The sequence below is a fragment of the Acipenser ruthenus genome, chromosome 5 (genome assembly GCF_902713425.1).
Source record: "Acipenser ruthenus chromosome 5, fAciRut3.2 maternal haplotype, whole genome shotgun sequence".
NCBI lineage: Eukaryota > Metazoa > Chordata > Actinopteri > Acipenseriformes > Acipenseridae > Acipenser > Acipenser ruthenus.
The window spans coordinates 41807726-41826628 of NC_081193.1; the positions used below are offsets into that span (position 1 = coordinate 41807726).

At 36.6% G+C, this 18903-nt stretch overlaps 1 protein-coding gene across 2 annotated transcripts in view; it reads left to right on the top strand.

Moving 5' to 3' along the window:
• Positions 1–18903, top strand: part of LOC117403049 (NHS-like protein 1) — a 129079-nt gene that overhangs the window by 40052 nt on the left and 70124 nt on the right. The window lies entirely within an intron of this gene.

The window sequence follows — 18903 nt, forward strand, 5'->3', positions numbered from 1 at the left end:
AGCAGTTTTCAGTTCTTTCCACAGATTCTCGATTGGATTCAGGTCTGGACTTTGACTTGGCCATTCTAACACCTGGATATGTTTATTTGTGAACCATTCCATTGTAGATTTTGCTTTATGTTTTGGATCATTGTCTTGTTGGAAGACAAATCTCCGTCCCAGTCTCAGGTCTTTTGCAGACTCCATCAGGTTTTCTTCCAGAATGGTCCTGTATTTGGCTCCATCCATCTTCCCATCAATTTTAACCATCTTCCCTGTCCCTGCTGAAGAAAAGCAGGCCCAAACCATGGTGCTGCCACCACCATGTTTGACAGTGGGGATGGTGTGTTCAGGGTGATGAGCTGTGTTGCTTTTACGCCAAACATAACGTTTTGCATTGTTGCCAAAAAGTTCGATTTTGGTTTCATCTGACCAGAGCACCTTCTTCCACATGTTTGGTGTGTCTCCCAGGTGGCTTGTGGCAAACTGTAAACGACACTTTTTATGGATATCTTTAAGAAATGGCTTTCTTCTTGCCACTCTTCCATAAAGGCCAGATTTGTGCAGTATACGACTGATTGTTGTCCTATGGACAGAGTCTCCCACCTCAGCTGTAGATCTCTGCAGTTCATCCAGAGTGATCATGGGCCTCTTGGCTGCATCTCTGATCAGTCTTCTCCTTGTATGAGCTGAAAGTTTAGAGGGACGGCCAGGTCTTGGTAGATTTGCAGTGGTCTGATACTCCTTCCATCTCAATATTATCGCTTGCACAGTGCTCCTTGGGATGTTTAAAGCTTGGGAAATCTTTTTGTATCCAAATCCGGCTTTAAACTTCTCCACAACAGTATCTCGGACCTGCCTGGTGTGTTCCTTGTTCTTCATGATGCTCTCTGCGCTTTAAATGGACCTCTGAGACTATCGCAGTGCAGGTGCATTTATACGGAGACTTGATTACACACAGGTGGATTCTATTTATCATCATTAGTCATTTAGGTCAACATTGGATCATTCAGAGATCCTCACTGAACTTCTGGAGAGAGTTTGCTGCACTGAAAGTAAAGGGGCTGAATAATTTTGCACGCCCAATTTTTCAGTTTTTTATTTGTTAAAAAAGTTTGAAATATCCAATAAATTTCGTTCCACTTCATGATTGTGTCCCACTTGTTGTTGATTCTTCACAAAAAATTACAGTTTCATATCTTTATGTTTGAAGCCTGAAATGTGGCAAAAGGTCGCAAAGTTCAAGGGGGCCGAATACTTTCGCAAGGCACTGTATGAATCAAAATAGTATGTGACAAACTGGAGGTGAAATATTCTGTCTGGCAATCCACTGAGCCTCCCAGCGTCTTCTCTATTAAGGATCAGCTTTGAAAGGAAATTCCATTGACGCTTGTCCAGTCCACAGCTGAGCAACCTGCTTTTAGCTTTTCACCAATTCCAATTCCCTCCTTTAAAATTTGTTAGAGACAAAGTAACCAAAGGCATTTAATTATAGTCTTGTAAATTAGTTATGTATGTTTATTCTTTTTCATTATTGGGTTTTATAAATCATCTGTCCTGTAATCCACCTGAGATGTGAAACTAGATCTGCTGCACAACCCTGGCTTTGTATAAAGTAATTGTTCAAGTAGTGCTGAAATCACTTCTCTGTTGATCTGTAAACAAGAGGGTGCATTCCATTGTGCGGGAGGTCATGTTCTGCCATTGTTTAAGCACACAAGGCTTTGACCTCCCTCTCAACCTCATGAGAAATTAGTGTAGTCTTAGAGTAGTGTGTACTATGGCACATTCCTGCATAGATTTTTTTTTTTGGTTGTGAATTGGAGGGCAGTAACTACTACCATCAGAAAAAGTGTCCTCAAAATAAATGTCACACATTTAACAAATACATGAGTCCACAATGACAAAGGGGTTGTCTATATTTACTGAATTGTCCATGTTCCTGATGGGCTAAGGCACTCCTACTCAGAAGGGCTTACACATTTCTAACAAGCACAAAGGTCATTTAAATACAGACTGCCTGAATAATTACTGTTGTATTTTTCAGTCCACATATCTTGAGCATGCTTTCCTGGGTTAAGAATCTCTAATTATTGGTATTTTTAAAAAGTGGTATATAGATCTTCAGAAGGACCAACTTTCCTGAAGACACTGAAGATTATTTATTGCGTACCTGGGGTCCTCTTTAGTGTAAACGTCTTATTTTTTATTATTTATTTTCAAACTGAGAAATACAGAAGATGCAATAAAATATTCTCTTTTTAATGATACCATAATGTATAATATTAAACTGAATAGAACAGCAAACTATGCCAAGTACAGTATTTAAAACAGTTCCACTACAAAACACCTTTCTTGCAAATGGAAAATGTCACCTTGATTCCCTTTTCCTTTACAGATAATTATTTATATTAGTCACACTCACACTTTATCTGTGTCTGATAATTAGCATATACATTATAGAATGCAGGCAAGCCTGAACTCCATAGGCTCTGGAGTCATCTTTGTTTTCTGAAGAACTGCAGATGTTAAAGCCTGGACAATTTTCAATGCCTGATTAAAGCATAATGGATTTACATTCAGAAGATGCATGTATGTATGCACACATGCAACACTGGGTGCCAAAATGTTGTCAGTTTGTTTGTACATAGTATGGAAGCATACAGGTTAAGAATCTTATTTTAGTTTCCATCCAGCCGTAATGTAACTACAGTTTTATAAGCATCTCATTGTTAGTAAATGTGGCAAAATGAACTGGGCTATAGTAATATTTCAGAACTTAAATACACGCCCTAATCAACATTGACAAGGGTTAGGGTGGTGTGGCTACTGTCACCTTCTTTATAATAACAGGGAGTAGTGTGATCCCTTGAAAGGAAAATGTTCACTGATTGCCATGGCGCCCGGCCGAAGCTATGCCAGATTTCATGATCCGATCGTTTCCGCTTGACACCAGTCCCTCTGGGAGTATCCTTCCTTGCCGAACTGCAGTCTGACTGAATCAGTGTGCCTTAATTCCTCTTAATTATCACAATTTTGCTGTGCGTGCAGGTGAATAATGAGACCCCCAAGAACTGGAACTGAAGCTGGGTCAGAATACTGACCCACCCCCACCCAAACCAGATTGAATCCACTTTGTTTTCACCACAAAAGGAGAGACAAAAGCATATTGCATTTGGCATGTACCAGAGACACGGGAATGAATTTCAAACCGGGGGTGCTGAAAATGAAAGGAGGGGAGAGGGGGAGGCAGGCACCTTCGGGCAATATTTAAATATATACAAAATTGTCATTTTGTGTGCATTTCATCATCAAAATATGCACAAACCAAGTGAGTTTCATAAGGAATAAGACACAGCGGCACAAAGTCTAAAACTATTTATTTAAGATTCAAAGACTACTACAAGAGTACTTACTATGTTGCAAATCAGATGTACTGACCTTAGATGTGTTTTTAAAATAAATACAAATAAAATACATTAATATTCTGCACTAAAATGCTTTCATTCTCATTCGACACGTTTAATAGGTCTATTCACACATTATAAATTGTGCTGGTCTCTAACGTAACACAGATCAGACTTGAAAACATGTTACAGGCACCCATGCTAATCGGGAAAGTTCTGCCTTTCGTACATTTGTTGTGTAGACGCATTGGGAAACAAAGTTACAATTTTAAAGGCTACTGCTTGGCATTTGGTAGAAACGGTTACTTATTAATATAGGGTTGGTAGATTTGTATATGTATTTATGTTCTCTCTACCTGTCTTTAAAGCTGTAATTAGCATCGTTTAACCATGGGCTGGATTAAATCGATCTCAGATATTTTGTGGCTCTACATTCCTTACTTTCCTCTCACTGTGAGGAGGATACAGTCACTACACTGCATACCGCTGATCTCGTAAAATAGATACACACGGCTTGTTAAACTTAACAAATAGCAAAATGTAAAATTAACAAAGAAACGACTTGAAGTATTCATTATCTTATATGATTGCATTAAAAGGGACGCTATTTAAATTGCAATCCAGGGATAAAGAGCAATAAACCTATTAGCAATCAACTAGTCGCATTGCTTTTATCTGTGAGTAATTCTTTATAGTGAAAGAAAGATTTAAGTCAAATCGTTGTAAATTGATTTGTTTAGATTTTGTTTTTATTTGAATTTTTATCTCTTAGTAGTTTCACCCTCCTTTATAAACGTCTTGCATCCCATCCCTGCCTTCTTTTTCTATACGTCTTGCATTTCTTTTTTACATTTTGGAACTCCCCCATTACAGCGGTCAATTACAAAATATTCAACTTGAAATATAACAATCAACAATGGTAAATGGAAAAACTATTTTCTACTGGAAGCTAAAAATGAAAATGGCAGTTTGTCATGTCGTGGCAAGAAACACAGTTCTACATCCATTAAAACAGACGTAAGCTTACCTTGTTAATATACCTTCCTTAATGATTGAACGTCTCTTCTGAGTTTTTACCGATAACATAAAAAGTCACTTTCTACTTGAATCCACTAAAAAAATAATAAATCTCAAATTCCAAATACAGTACTAGTATGAGCCTACTAAATATGTTACCCTGTTTCCCAACTCATGCCAGAATTTTAAAGTCTAACAAATGTATCAAACTACTTTATTGGAGTGTATGCTGAAACATTTGCATAATTTATGACCATTTATTTGAGTGTTTTAAAGTAGTTGTTACATGATTGAGCCAAATATATTTTGGTGGCTTCTGTATAGTTCTTAGTGAACAATATATTCACACAATACACTGACCTGTATACAGTACAGCTGGCCTTAATGTGTGTGTAAATCAGTAGTCACAGAATATGCAGAGCATTTGGTATGCATGGCAACTGAACTAGTGAGGTGGTAAGATGGTTTAGTTCACATTAGTTTTCTATAATAAGCCATAGAGTTTAAATGCCCAGTTGTATATGGTTTCTGAATTTTTTCCATCTCGGTTTACAATATGATTATTCCTTCCAGTAACTGTTATAGTACGTTGTGATAGTAACATAACCTAGGTGTGCAAGGATAGTCAATGCAATTTAAACACAATTTGGATTGGCAGTGGTATTTAACATTTGTCCTTCTGCACTGCATAATGAAATGTTTAACTTGGGCTAATTAATTTGCTTTCCTTCAGGTGTTTTTTCATTTAGTATGCAAATTCAGTACCAATTCACATGCACATAATTAATCTTTCCTTGTAAAAATTAAGACAAATACTTTCTTTTGCAAGAAGACTTTCTTCAAGAGCCCCAGCAAGCACATTTTGGCACTTTTTCTAAATCATGTCTATAAAGCTAATGTTTACCCTACTAAATGTTACTTAATTGGTTTTCCTACTGGACTGGAAGAAAATATTCTAGAATTTTTTTTCAGCTGTGTTTGAAATACACAACTCTCATTTAACATCTATTCCAATGGTAATTAGGCAATACAGAGGAGACTAAACATATGAAATGTATTGTGGTAAGATACAACCTTTTTGTTATAGAACACTCCATTTGTACAGTAGCATGCACAATGAAACTCAATATAATCAATGCTGAAACTAAGATTCAGCGTGAAGATTTTTTTGAGATCTGTAAACTGTGTGTACTGAATGAGGAACCTAAGCCTCTACAACTATACTGAGGAATTCTGATTAATTACAAATCCCTTCAAGGCCTCTAAGTGGAGATTTAACCAATTTGCAAAAAAACAAAAATAAATAAATAAATCTTTTTTGAATCTCAGTCCTCTCTTATTCAGTTTCTGACAGCCATGGAATCTCAAACAAGAATGATGCTCATGCCAGTTTACCATTAATAACTTTATAAGTGAGTTCTAAAAATGAAAGAAATTACACACCTGCTGCTTATAGCATTTCATGCACTGCACAACAGCTTCCTGTTCGGATCCGTATTACAGTGGTCAGTCCTACTGTAGCAATTTACTGTATATAGTCTTGAAGTGTAGCACACAGTCTTCCAGGTGGGTACCTTCATCCAAGATTCTAGTTCGGTATCTATCTTTTGGACTTTTATTAAGTTAAGCTACAGTAAAAAAAAAAAAAACCAAAAAATAGAACAGTTTTTATACTTTTTATACACCATTTATGGTTATTGACTGTGTATCCTTTAACAGCAATACTATTTTTTTTTAGGAAATGTTCAGAAGTGTATGATTTGTCTCTTTGCTGATTTTTGTAAATTCGTGTAAACCCACCATGGTAAATTTTCTAAAACAATCTGTCCCAGGTTCAGGTTCCTCGGACACAAAATGCAACCCTTGTATATTCATTTCTAATACTGTCATGTATTATTGGTGTTTAAAAGACATAAATGTGATGGCTGGGTCCGTTTTTTAAAATACCACAATTCATCCCCTCTGTCTATGAAGGCATAACAGATAGTGGTATGTACATGTTTAATGTAAAATGGTTATAACCTTCTGGAAAAGTTCCGTAAAAGCCTAGTGGGATAATTGATTCGCAAATAGAATGTAACTTGCTTCCAGCAGAGGCTACTTTAAGAGATAATAGAAATACAGATTAGCTGCTTCTGTTTGCTTTTGTTTCAGATACCCCTCCATTCTAAAAATATAACAGAACAAAAAAAAAATAACATTACAAAAATGTAAAACAAACATAACCAGTATATTCCTTAATATTTTACCAAGGGCTGCTTCCATCCTGGTCCCGGCAGATTAACCACTATTGTAAAGGATGGAAAATTCATTACCTAAACATCTGCTGTCCTGTACACACAAAGGATACCATACAAACAAATGGCTTAGTCACTTTAAATAAAAAGCTAAAGGAAAAAGTGGACATGGATTCCTTTTCCTGGACAGGCTTTTTTAAACCTATAAAGTAGACTGCTTTACAGCTCTGTAGGCATGCCTCCGTGAATCATGATACAAGAGAAGAAGCCTCCGCAGTTGTATTCCTGTACACTGCCAATGTGTGACAGTCGGAAAATAATAGTTGACTTTAAGATTTATTTTAGCATTGGCTTTATTTAATTTTGCTTTTAAAAAGTCAATGGGCTAGATTCCCAAATCGTCATTAGTGCATTTCATCTGAAAGGAAAAACACACCATTACAATTCTAAAACAAATAAGAAACAACTTTTAAGACTATTTAAAAGTCTTAGTTGTTTATATCTGGCTTGGTAACGTTTTTTGGGAGTGTTTCTCCTTTCTGAAACGTGCTAATGATGATTTGAAGTAAATAGCTTTGAGAATTTAGCCTATTGTTTAGTTATGCAAAAACAATAGTTACTGAAAAGCAAGCAGAGTGAATTTCTACGCTGTTGATTCTTTTGACTTCAGGGGTAAATCTCTGGGACAGGTATTCTGTGTAAAAGATCCACCTCTGAGGGTGGTTTGTGGTTTTCATTTGCAAAGCAGGTTTGGGGAGTTTTTGATACAGGCTTGTAACAGGGGTGTTTGTTACATGTGTGGGTATCTGCTGATATATGGGAGAGACACAGAGGTTGACATTGAAGCATCACTCAGGCGTCCAGGTTTTATTTAAAATTATACACAGGCAGGTGCAGTGGTAGGTGGCCGCCACTAGGGTACCAGCAATGGTAGTCCTAGTGCAGGAGGACATACACACACAGTGTACATGGAAATAATAAATACAAAAAATACAAAACAAAACCCAGTGGAAAACAGCTAATAAAACAAAAGCTGGCAAAACACTGTTCTCACTATAAGGGAGTCCCACCCCAGGAACCTTCTACACTAACACAACTAAATTATACTGCTGCGGGATTAAAAATCCCCTAAATGAATCCTCTTTGTAAACACTGGAACCCCGGTATACAGATGTTCCTTTTGTTGCTCACCCTGGCTATACACGCAGTCGTGCGGGATCTCCACAGATTTCACAGTCCTTCCTCTTCAGCTTGTGGAGAACCAAGAGCGAAGACACCCTTTTAAAGGCATGTGGCCAGGGTTAATTGATCATCAAATAGTCAATCAACACCTGGCCACGTGCTGCACATAAATCCAAATTAGGCAGGGAGGCAATTCTAACCTCCCAGCCCTGCCATATCTAGCACAAACTTAATTTTCATATTAAACACATTTTATTTAGAAACCCAACAAAAAAACACATTATTTACACGTGCAGGGCCTCAGCCCTGCCACAAGGTTAAATGACACCTCATGCCACTGTGGAACAGTGACTTCGCTAGACACTGATAAGATTGATTTGATTACGTTCTTTAAGTTACAGTGTACAGTAGTTCTTTACAGTTTTTAATTAACATAATGGTTATTTGCAAAGCAAACACATAAATCTAAATCATTTGAACAGGGTCAATCACCTGTGATCACTAAAAAAAGGTGAGTTGGACAATCTTAAAGAATCTTTTCACTCGGCTGTGAATTCCATACCCAGTACAATTATTCCCACAGTATAGTTTGTATGTAAGAATAAACTATCTAAGATAGTTATTTTGTAAATACGCTATTAAGAATAAAAGCAATCAGTTCCTTTTAAGTTACACAAACTATTTTATTTTAAGTAATGTGTTCACTTAACTTTATCTAGAATAACTTACAGCAGCATTAAAAAGGATGGATTTTTTTTTCTTTTTTTTTCAGAACCGACCCAGGTCCCACACTTCATAATTTAGGGGTTAATTCATCTGAAAGGGCAGATAACCTGAAAATTCCTCACATGGTGTTTCATTGACTCTGACCTTGGTTATCATCCTTATAAGGTGCAATAGACCGTGGCTCTTGAAATACTATCAGATTTCTAAAAAAAGAAGAAAGTAAGTAAATTACATAGGATTTAAGAGCTCATTACTGACAGAGGCCCCAGCAATTACAGAAGTGTTCTGTAGGACTATCTAAATCTACACAACTGCTGAAATGCCACAAGCAATCCAAGAGCGTAACTCCTCAACTCCAGTGTGTTCTCTCATTATGTTGCTATTATCCAGGGAAAGACTGAAAGCTCTCTTTATCATACAAGGCTGTTAGTGAGAAGGGCACGTTCAGTGGTAGACAGAAATACCAGATCTTTCTATACAAAGAACTGCTTGATGTCAGTATTGTTTTTCTTCTATTTCAGGAACTAACGATTTAGTTACTGCTTTATAAGACTAGTCTGTCAAAGACCAGATTTAATTTAATTTATATTTCTTGCATGCAGAATACTTCCTCATATCTCCATGGGTTTGGGTTAGGATTGGATATTTTTGTAGTTTTAGAGTTGAATAGAAAAAAGTACAGCCCTTGTATTTTATGGCTGAGAAAAGTGCACTCTACTGATTTACTACAAATTTGAAGTTTGAAATCCATGCGTGGTTAGTAAGGTTGTGGCCTGTCTGGAGATCCCTCCAGTTGACATGAATTGTAATTCTTGGAAGAAATCATATGAGCCAGCAGATCCTGGTCAGCAGCTCCTGGTCAGTTTGTTTTGTGAGGGGAGACCCCAGCAGTTGGTGTCTGGTGTCCGTGGTGAGTCAGGAAGGAAGTTCCAGGTGGCTGAATACACTGGGAAAGCATGTTGGAGGATGTTGCAAAATAACTCGGTCATTTAGATTAGCAAGATGGTCATTAGGCTCCATTGTTCATAAACACGACTGGGTGAATGGACAGTGAGAGGGACGTAATTGTGTATACAATATACATACACATATAATGGTGCATTGATAGGCTACAGTAACTGAGCGATCCAAACTAATAAAAGCAAAGTGTAAAACAAACAAACAAAAAAAAAAGGCAATAGATGATTCTGACCTGTGAAAAGGTGGTGAATCATTTTCAGTTAAGGAACCATATGCCTGGAACAGTATGAGCACTAACTGCAATAAACTCACATGTAGAGTTTACACCCATTGGTTGTGCAAAATTCACAAACAAGCACAGTCCAGACACCCAAAATGTAATTGAGAATTATAATTAACATTTGGAAATTGTGTAATTAAGCTCCATTGTTTAAACAGATCTCTGCATTTAGTAAGCAACATGGAATGTAATTAATTTACCTGTTCAAGTGACAACAAAGCAAATGGATAGTGGTTTAAACCTGAACCCCTATATTTTTAATATTATATTTTCTCATGGGCTTTATTTGCCACCTTATTCTCAGCCTTTCTAGCATGCTGTGGAATCAAAGCTCCACACACCTTTTTTTATTAACCAGTAATTCATTTTTTGTTGTCTTTTTAATTATTTAAGGTTGCTCATACTTAATAACAGTTATAACAAAATTGTCCTGATTTATTAGCTGAAATCAATATTCTAGAAACCACACAGAATATGATCATAGCTCTTTAAAACTGGTTACAGTACTAACTGAGATCAGGTTTTTGTGAGATATGAGAAACCCTCGGGCAATAATTACAAACAATTATAGGTGTGTGTCTATAATTATATGACAATTCTGCTTCACCTTTAGATTTTTCAATGGTACCATATGCCAATTAATAACAGTTTACTGTATAGAGAAATGCACAATTTGAATGATTCCTATTAATATATGAATTATCATATTAAACCGTGAATCACCCAAAAAGGAGGAGAAACATCTTGACAGGTTTCAGAGCGTTCTCTGTTCTGATCACTCACCTGTGTTCTACATTTGTTTCCTTTGATTGTAACGGTTCCAGTCCTTTTTAATTCCTTAAGTTTTAAATTTAGAAACTAATAAAAAAATTAAAAAAAACTTTTCTGCTGTGTATAGCCCAGTACTGTAATGAAATAAAACAAACCCATAACACTTGTGGTTTATGTGAGCCTAAATGTGTGATTCTTTTTAGCATAACATTTCTCTTTGATCAGTCAGTAACTCAGTAGTTCAAAAGAAACAAAAAAATGTGTAATTGCCCAAAATTCTTCATTGCCCATTTTGTGAGGAGCTTTGAAATGTGTACTTTTGCCCACTGCCAGTGATGCAGTTTGCTAAGGAATAGCAAGGGCATAATATATACTTCAAGTTCTGTCTTTTGTTGCCATGGATTCACTCATCAACAATTTCTTGCCAGTTTCTGGGTAACCAGATTCATTATAATGTGTCTGTACTGGCATAGCAAACACACAGTATGTTGACTATGAATCTAAGTCACCCTCCTTTACTGCACACTTTGTAAACTGAGCACCTTCTAATCTGGCCCTGCTGTTCTGATGCATTTAAAGGGAGTGTTTTAATAAATCTCTGTTAGTTGCTCAGCAAAAGCTAGTTTGCGTCACCCGACACACCACTGTCTGCAAGAAGCTTCCTTTGTTCAGGGAAAGGCCAAGGTTGGGTGTTGCAGACAGGGTAGCCAAGCCAACACCTGTTTTAACTCTTCAGATGTTCCACATGAAATGTAGAAGCGAAGTTGATGGATTTAAGAAGTTAAAGCCATAAATGAAAAATGCACTGTAGTGTAAGCTTTGAAATGTGAAAAAAAAGAACAAAAGAACAATGTACATCTTCTGGCCAAAATGCTACGTCACTGCAATCCCCTTGCTTGTTAACAAGAATTTCCATTGGCTAAAATGTTGAGAAAACTGCAATTAGACAATGTCAAGAATTACTGTACATTCTCTTCATATGAGATTACTTTGCATGATATGCTCCATTGGTGGAAACTACTACACCATATTTATTGGGATAAATACTACTTTTATATGGTAGGAAACTACAAGGTAAATTATAGTACAGACTCGTTTAGTGTAGTTTATGTGAGAAGTGTTTTATGACGCAGTTGTCGAAGGTTTACACAGTATCGGTATTGAGTAAACAAATGATTTAGTAATCTGCTTTGCATTCTTTACAGGGGGATGACGGGATACTTTATATGGTGCTGTTTTATATTTTCTTATTGGCAAAGATAAAAAGTAGGAAAATGCTGGACTACTGTATCAGTTACTCTATGTACTGTACATGCAAGTTCTGTAGAATGGGTTTATTAGCTGTTGTTTTTACAAACAAGAGCTGCCATCTACTGTACATTTGAAGCACTGCGTCTTCACTTCCAGCTAAGGGATTTTAGTACAGTAATGGCCTGTACTGTACTTACTCTTATGGGGTCTTATTTTATTTACCAGCAAGGTAGATTACACTTACAGCTTCTTATGCTTAATGTAGAAATATTAACATGCCCTGTGCTTGTTTTGTTCAGTGGTTAGTTAAATAAGTATTTCAAATCTGCATTTCCCTTGGGAAACTAGAAAGAAATGTGTTTCTGTGTATGTTAATCATTGACATCATTGTCAAGCTCAAGAAATTGAACATATTGTTGTTTGAATCCTGGTTTTAAGTGTGTGTTTTAAGTGTGTTTTTTTTTAGCATCACACCTTGTCCAGATCTGGATGAGAACTGACTAAGTTTGAAGTGCCACCTTGTGGCAAAAAAGAGAGCCCAACATTCTGACTTGAGATACTTAAGTTCTGTGTGTGGTGGAAATCCGTACTCGTAGTTCATCTACAACAAGTTAATCTTTCCTCACAATTCAGCAGAATTATTTTAGGTCATTTTATGAAAGTAACAAACAAAAATATGTCATGTAACAATTAGTGTATAAAGAACCAACAATTATTGCCTGAAAAAGAACTCTTTTGGAGTTGTCAAACTTTCCGTAGCCTGTGTTTTTCTGATGTAGAAGATCTTTTTGCCTGACGACACTTAGAAAGATTTGTTTATATTGTGGCTACTAGGGTTTGTCTATATGTGCGATTGCAGGTAGGTGTTTGTCTGATAGCACTCTGTACACTTATGCTGTGACTTTCTGATTGACCAGTTTATCTGTGTGGGTATAACTTTGCTTTGATTGAACTATGCTCATATTAGTATACACAGGAAATCCCTGAGTTAGGGCAGCACAATTAAATGATTAGCATTAGGATACCAATGACGAGCAGAATCCATTAAACATTTGGACCATTTAAATAATGTATGTTCTCTGCAGATCAGATTACTTCACATGCATGATATGCACCATTGCTTGAAATTCCTGCACCATATTTATTTAGCTAAATGCTACTTCACAAGTGTATCAAGATGCAGAATTCAAGTAAATTACAATACAAGCACGTTTTCTCTAGTTACCTATACGTCAGAAGCTTTTTATGAAGCAATTGTGGAAAGTTTTACAATGACTAGTGCTTGGTAAACACATGATTTAGTAATCTGGTAATGTCCTACAGTATGTTCTTTGCAGCGGGATAACAGGATATGCGTAAGGTTTTTTATGTTGTTATATATCATTGTCTTATTGGTAGAGAAAAAAAGTTAGAAAATTGACTTTCATTATATACAGTACAGCACTGAGTTAAGGCAGAAAAATTAAAGAATTAGCATTAGGATATCAACGACAAACAGAAGCCATTAAACAGTTCGGACCAGTTGAAATCCGTTTACAACTTTCACAGAAAGAGACTGGAGTTTCCACAAAGATTGCCAACTTTTTGCTCTTCCTGTGCAGGAACAATGTTTCACCAAAACATGAAGTCACTTATTAATTTCCACTTATTCCGTGGTGATTGATGAACTAATCTGCTTTTCATTATACAGCCTACTTCTTAGAACAGGCAGATATCTTCAAGTGGGGTCTGATTCTGAATATATTCCGTCATTACAGCTGAGGCTGACTTGCTCTCAGAACCCAAAAAACACTGAGATTTGGAAATAAAAACTTTAGGTACATGGAAGTAAAAAGGTTGAGCACTGCAAAAGTAAGTATGAAACATCCTGCACAGTGGAACTGTAAGAGTAACATTCTCTGTTGTTTGCTGCTAGTTTTAAAACATACACATAGTAAAACTCTGGAAATATGTTCCTTGGTGACGTAAATAATCAAAAGGTGTACAGTGAAGTACATCATGAACATTTATCATTGTAGCAATCAAAATAACAAAATAATGTAATGAATAAACCCCTGTCCACACATTCCAGACAGCACTGATTGTGCCAAACAATATCCATAAGAGAGGGTCTCTAATTAGTCTATCCAGGAGCCCTGTGGATTACAGGGAGAAAAAAAGCACTTACCATACATCTGAAGTCTTTCTCAAATCGCTTGGCCTTTGTTATGTTCTAGTTGCTAGAAAGTCCTTGAGCCTTTACCTTGAACCACAGAAATTGAATTGCAACTCTGTAAGCTGTCAATAGGCCCTGTTAGAGAAGCAGATGAAAGGCTGTTTGTTTTCCTTAGTGCAGTTGGGTGTTTGTTTTATGGTTTTTTTGTGCTGGAGACACCAGCTTTCTGATATTTTCAGTGTAGTCTCGAATTTGTCCTGTAAAACATTTTCAAAAAATGTGAATTTCCTCCTAAAATGTATAACTTTGATAAGTTTCTTTGTTTTTCTTTATTTCTTTTTATGATCTTGTATGTACGTTTCACTGCATTGGTAGCTGAATTGGAAATCCACAGTATAATCTTACAGTAAAAGCATCCATTTCGACCTTATTCCTCCTTATTCACAGATTGCCTTTATTGAAAAAGTATGTTGGGGTCAAGACATGGCCCTCACTTTTTATTTTTTTTTTGCAAGGCCTAGTGAGCATTCGAGGCAGAAAAGCTACAGCAGAGTATAGAAGCTGTTATAAATCTTGTTATTATTATTATTCATTTCTTAGCAGACGCCCTTATCCAGGGTGACTTACAATTGTTACAAGATATCACATTATACATTATTTCACATTATACAGTTATCACATTATTTTTACATACAGTTGCCCATTTATACAGTTGGGTTTTTACTGGAGCAACTTAGGTAAAGTACCTTGCTCAAGGGTACAACAGCAGTGTCCCCCACTGGGGATTGAACCCACAACCCTCCGGTCAAGAGTTCAGTGCCCTAACCACTACTCCACACTGCATATGCATCTAGACTGCAATGTATGGAGTACAAATGAAATAAAAATGAGAAATGAACAGCTTATCTGATGTCAAGTTATGTTAACTGATTCTTGAAATGTATTTTTTGTTTACGACTGTAAGTCGCCCTGGATAAGGGTGTCTGCTAAGAAATAAATAATAATAATAATAATAATAATAATAATAATAATAATAATAATAATAATAATAATAATAATAATACACAGATTAACCTGTTTTATATCACCTTGCTTAATATCATACCATGTTTATTATCACCATTTTTGAAAACCACTTGCCATGCACCATAGGTTCTTTGAGAAGTTACCTCTCTTAATATCATCTCACAAACCCACTTATTGTCACGTTTTGTGCAGCCTGTCAAATGCTGTGTAGGCGGTCTTAACAGGACACACAGTTCAGATACAAAACCAACCTGAACGTCACTACATTTTAAAGTAGTCAGTCTTCTGCAAATGCACACAGGAAAAACACCAAGTGCAACAACTAATTGCTAGCTCTCATCAGTCGACAATTCATGTCCTTATTAGATAATGACACAAACGGTTTTGTTCCAGTTAATGTTACAAAACGTATTTGTCCTATAGTAAACTATATGCATTTGTTTAAATGTAAAGAACGACTAAATGTACAGTATTAAAACATTTTTAAAACAAATGTGAAACCCGGTTTATATCATGACCCACTTTATATCACAAATTATGCCTGCACAGCAATCATGATATAAAGCAGGTTCATCTGTATGTGTACAGTACAGTAATGTGTTAGCTACAGCAGCATGATATATTTTATGTTACCTACCGGTTAGCTAAAGTAAAAAGAAAGTGCGCTACAGGTATTCATTTGATTTTACTACTGTATTTCTTACAAAATGAATATTATTATATATATTTTTTAAATTGCACAACTTGTTCTTCCAGACATGTCCGGTTTAGCGAGGGACTACTGATTATGGAAAATCTTTTTGATAGAAAAATATTTTGAATTTGGGGGTGTGTAGTGTACTCATGCATTTTCAAGAAGAAGCCTTAAAAGGACACAAATTACTGCCAACAAAGTCTAGGACAAACTCCAGCTCCAATTTAAGAGGTGCTTAACAAACATAAACAAGACTCTCTCTTAAAAGTCTAATCTTCCTGGCATACAGTAGACAAATGCCAAATGCAACTCTGTTTGGCTGGAGATCATGGTGTTATTAAGATATCTTAAGAGCAAAATGTTTTACCTCAGACAGTACTAGAATTATCTTGATTGATATTCCCTTAAGCAAAAAAATATAATCGCTAAGTTATGTTTTGATTTAAATTACTGGAAATTAATATCAGATGTTACGAACCTCTAGTTTGGTACTAAATTACATTTGCGTAATGCTTTATACAGATTCAAACTATTGAATTAAGGTGCAAGTAAGGCTGGGTGAACAGAGGGTAAACAGCAATAATTGTAATGACAGCTCACAACAAAGTATTCATTTGATTGAAGTAGGTATGTATGTCACAAAATGTTTTCTTTGTGGTATGGCACTGAAGAAATTTTACATGCATTATTTTTATATATCAATCAATCAATCTTTATTTTATATAGCACCTTTCATAGTGGTCCACCATCACAAAGCGCTTTACAAGATGCAGTAACAAGAAAATCCATAAAACTTTAAATCAGGGACGTGCAACCCACGGGCCGTTTATTGTCTGACAGCAGCCCGACAGTGTATTAATTCAATTTCACTTATTACTATATCGTAAATATTTAAACTTTGTTGACTTGCTTTTTCAAAGTTTTCACATAAAAAGCAGCACACCATTTTAATTTGTACTGCAGAGGGTAATTGCTTCTCATCAGCTTGTCTCCAACTAATTTCATGAGTCTTACTCTCCTTTCTTAAATGCACAAACCTGCTGTATTGAAAGAGCCAATTCCCAAGTTAACATAGGAGGCTTGTTGCTAGGGAAGTGACGTCACTGTCCTGTGACTTTTGGCTACATTGCTGCTGCTACAACTGAACAACTCAAATAAACTGAAATAAAAACCGCTTCAGCAAGTAGATACTTAATTTGCTTTGTGTTGTTGTGCAATGTGTGTATATATGGTAACAGTACGATATTAATGCTTTGTTTTTAATTGTTTTGTATATTTTGTTTGTGATGTGTATCGTGCAGTACAAAATAAAATGAACAGTAATTCTAAGGGAAATTGCCTATATGTATATGCCTGTGTATATTGCAGCTAAGGGTTAAATTTGGATTATTCTTTAGTAATAAATAATTCTTTAGCTATACACATTAGGTTAAACTAGTTTTCTGGCTATGCGGGTCGTGATAGAGGTTTGGTTGTGCACATTTGCTTTAAATACAGAGAAATGCATAATATATGATATACAGTAAAAACAATGCATAATACAATACAGTGAAAAATGCATAATACATGATATAGTAGAATAATACATGAAATAGTAGCAACAACACAGCAGCTAATGGCAGATATCAGGCTTAAAGAGCATGGAAAGCAAGAGAGAACAAGTGGGTCTTGAGAGTTGATTTAAAGCAAGCGACGATGGGAGCATCACGCACCAAAGCTGGGAGAGAGTTCCAAAGAGTTGGAGCCATGAAGCTAAACGAGCTTTCTCCAAGTGTGGTGCACTTTTGCTTGGAGATAACCCTCAGCTTGCGGGCAGGGACATAGCGGGGTCAGCAGGTTGAGGAGGTACTCGAGACCTGTGTGATGAAGGGCATTGTAGGTGAGCAGGAGAGTTTTGAAAGTTAATCTGAACTTTACAGGTAGGCAGTGCAGCTGGGCAAGACGGGGGGTGATGTGTTCACGTTTTATACATCTGGTAAGGATCCCGGCAGTGGGATTCTGAACTAGCTGCAGTCGGTTTATGGTGCATGCCGGGAGACCACCATAAAGAGAGTTGCAGTAGTCGGGTCGAGAGGAGACAAATGCATGACAAAGTATCTCCGCATCTGGGAGGGAAAGGTAGGGATGGACTTTGGAGATGTTTTGAAGATGGCAGAAGGAATATTTGACCGTGGAGGAGATGTGGGCATCAAAGGAGAGGTTGCTGTCAAGAAGTACACCAAGGCTTCATACTGTGGGGGAAGGCAGCAGCAGACAGTTTCCGATGTTCAGGGCAGCTATATTTAGGTTCTTAAGCTGAGTTTTCGATCCTACTAGTAGGAGTTCAGGTTTGCTAGTGTTCAGAAGAAAATTGGCAGACATCCAGGCCTCGATGTCTTGAATGCAAGCCAAGTGCTGGACCATGGCAGAGGGGCTTCCAGGGTCAAGTTTTAAGTAGAGCTGGTGTGACCTATGAAAATAAGGTTTTCAGCTAATATTTTTTTATGTTAGGTATGTAAAACGTTGGTGAAAGAAGAGCATGGCTTAGTTTCTTCACCTGAGCAGAATTTGGTGAGAATGTAGATCTTATCTAATTCATTTTGCAGTATAGTTTTATAGCATATTTGTGTTTAAATATTCATGGTGGATTTAGAAGTTAACAGCCCAAAGACTTTGAATCTCTTGCCCACATATACTTTCTTTGTTCTACGTGGTACAACTCTACAGTAGTTCATTGTTGATCAAGTGTTTTCTTCAAGACAGTCATTATCTTTTTAGAAAGCCCTAGAAAAACATAACTATAGTACTGCTGAATCAACAAAACAGTAATGATTGAGGGAACTGTGGGGCAATTACAGAGGCCTGAGTGCCAGGAACCACTGCCCCAGTTCTGATCTGTCTTCAAAGCCTCCAAGCTAAAATTGGATAGTAGTTGTATTTTGTGTGGCTTGCCCCAAGCCTGAAAATAGCATGCATAGCACACACATAAAAAAAGAAATTAGCTTGGGTCCTAGAACAACCTCTTTATAAACAAACCCAATATTTTTTTCCACTTCAAATAAAAATAAAGCTGGGAAGAGCCAGCCTTCAACAACTTGAACCTCTTTTTCAGTACTGTTTAATAACCCAGGAGCTTAATGGTACTACAGGTACAGTATACAGTATGCTACACTTTTGCCTGTGTTGTATACTTTTGCAACTAAATACATGAATATTGTGCCATTTTCACCACAAATGAG